The following is a 2,500-nucleotide window of genomic DNA, read 5'->3' as shown; positions in this document are numbered from 1 at the left end:
GCACATAAATAATTATATTTAGTACAAATGAGTTTGCTTTTATTGGTAAAATTCGACTTAACATCTAATATAGTGTATACCCAGGGCATCGATGGTACTATAATAGGAAAATCGTAAAATGAAAAGAAGGCTTTCTATTTGTTTTTTTGTTTTTTGTTTTTTGTTTTCCTGCACGAGAAAGTTGTGATAGATTACATTTCAATCTATACAATATCTGCGGAAGTAATAAAAAAAGTATAGACGATATTGCTCTGTTACAAAACTAGTGAACGCCCTCCTGCTTCATGGATAAACTATAACATCAAGAGAGAAACACAACAGATAGAAATGACATATATAAAACTCTTAAAAATAATACATTTGACATGTTCCCTAGTATGAAAACACTGATAAAAAGAGCAAATTCCTATTGTAAAAAGACGAACAAATAGTTAAGCAAATAAAAGCAGACAGAGAAGTTAGTTTGCATTCCGGAATTAATACGTATGATTTTAACCGCATTCACTAAACAAGAAAACAATTCATACGAACAAGTTGCAGCTGCCGCAATTCACAAAGTAGAGGTAGGATAAGGCTCCCAACCAACTCTTTCAGACCACAAATCGTAAAAATAGAAACAGTAATCCTTACAATTAAACACAAGCGGGAAACTAATGCTATCATCTTAGATGATAGTGTATTGTGAGCAAGTATTATAATTTCATAATGATAATTCAATAAAAGTTTATTTGTTAATATTCCTTCACCTGCTCCTCCTTATCATCCTCAGAATTCTCATCAAGATCTAAAACTGAGCTTGCTCTCGGGTTTGCGCAAACTTCTTTGGGCAGACAGACAGAAAGACAAACAGACAGACAGAAAGATAGATAGACAGACAGACAGACAGACAGACAGACAGACATATAGACAGACAGGCAGAAAGAAAGAAAGACAGAAGACAGACACAGGTAGGCAGATACAGAGAGAGACCTAGAAGAATGAGAGGAGAGGGAAAGAAAGAGAGACATATATCTATATATCTCTATATATTTATGTATGTGTGTGTGAGAGAGAGAGCTTATATTTATCTATATACACACACGCATACACACACACACACAATATATATATATATATATATATATATATGTTGTTTATTTTTCAGATGCAATCATAACAGGAAGAGGATTGCAATGCAATATTGGCCTTTTTAATTTTCTTTAGGGAACTAATGTAGTGATATCCTATAAGCGTTCGTGTAACATGCTCTTCCTTGCTTTCTCTGGAGCAGTCAGTCTTTCTTCTTGTTCTATTGGTGGTGTTTCTGGCGCTTCTCAGCGCCGCCAACCCAGATGCTGATCCCTTCAAGAAAAAGGGCCATAAGAAGAAGGTGTACAGACCCAGACCTGTGGTTTACCGCCCTGTCTACGTGCCCTACACACCAGTCAAGGTAGCTTACAGCTACCAGCCGACCTACGATCACCAGCCGATCTACGGTCACCAGGCGAGCTACGGTCAGCAAGCGAGCTACGGTCACCAGCCGAGCTTGGGACGCCAGTCTAGCTACGGTCACTAACGAAGCGATGCATGTTGAAAGGTGTTTAAAGTGTTTCGGGCTTCGATCAGACACTGCAAGAAGAAAAATAAAAGAGTGAGGCCAGAATTATTGTCGGTGGTTGCTGCATGATTTGTAGACATTCAGTGATGTGTTACAATTCCAGTTGCACACGTGTTCTTTAGTGTTTGTCAATTCTCTTCATATACATTTTCAAAAATATTTCTGGTTATTATTCCTGAGTATATTTCTGAGTCTTGTTAAAGATGATAACTGTAATAGTCATATATCCAACACATTTTTTTTTTTTTTTCTGTGTACGTGTTACTCTTAACTCAAACCTCGGCAAACGCATTAGGCAAACACACTTCATTTTTTTAAATCGTAGTGGATATCAACATACCAAATACACATGGCGTGAGGTTACAGGTGATTTAGAAAAGGTATGGATGAGAATGAATATCTTCATAATACAAGGATTTGACCGGTTTCGATTATATATTCATATATCTCTGACGAGTATGTAATCGAAACCAATCAAATCAAGGAGATATATCACTTTCTCACACATGCATAACAGATATGTCACTTTTAACAGGAGAATCTTCTTCAGTGAAATGAATGCACAACTTCAGAATTTATTCTCAAGGATTTATTCTAACCGACATCAAACAGTTTAGGTTTCACAGCCGACAACGAACCCGGATGCCGAACTCCGACCTTGCACTTGTTCAGATACGAAGGTATCTCAGCAGCAGAGTCCTATTATGGTCGGAAGACATAAACAATATTCTTTTCATGAAATTATTCCAAGTTTATGGGTAAAATTCCTAGTTATGGTTGTACAGCTTTTGCGTTTGCCAATGAAGTTTGCAAGAAAAACATATATTCATGATCATTTTCCTCGTATGTATCATGCGATGCATGGCTAGCAAAAGCAAAGGGGAAATTTTTGCATTCCAAAGT

The 2,500-nt window shown here is 36.8% G+C and overlaps 1 protein-coding gene across 1 annotated transcript in view; it reads left to right on the top strand.

The window, feature by feature from the left end:
* The window catches only part of LOC125031401, a 7,194-nt gene extending 7,163 nt beyond the window's left edge, over nucleotides 1-31 (top strand). Inside the window, exon 4 of the mRNA XM_047622116.1 lies at nucleotides 1-31. This exon is cut by the window's left edge and continues 570 nt beyond it. The gene's annotated coding sequence lies outside the window, so the exon portion shown is untranslated.
* The last annotated feature ends 2,469 nt before the right edge of the window (nucleotides 32-2,500 follow it).

The sequence above is a fragment of the Penaeus chinensis genome, chromosome 13 (genome assembly GCF_019202785.1).
Source record: "Penaeus chinensis breed Huanghai No. 1 chromosome 13, ASM1920278v2, whole genome shotgun sequence".
Classification (NCBI taxonomy): domain Eukaryota; kingdom Metazoa; phylum Arthropoda; class Malacostraca; order Decapoda; family Penaeidae; genus Penaeus; species Penaeus chinensis.
This window is presented reverse-complemented; position numbering and strand designations above follow the sequence as displayed.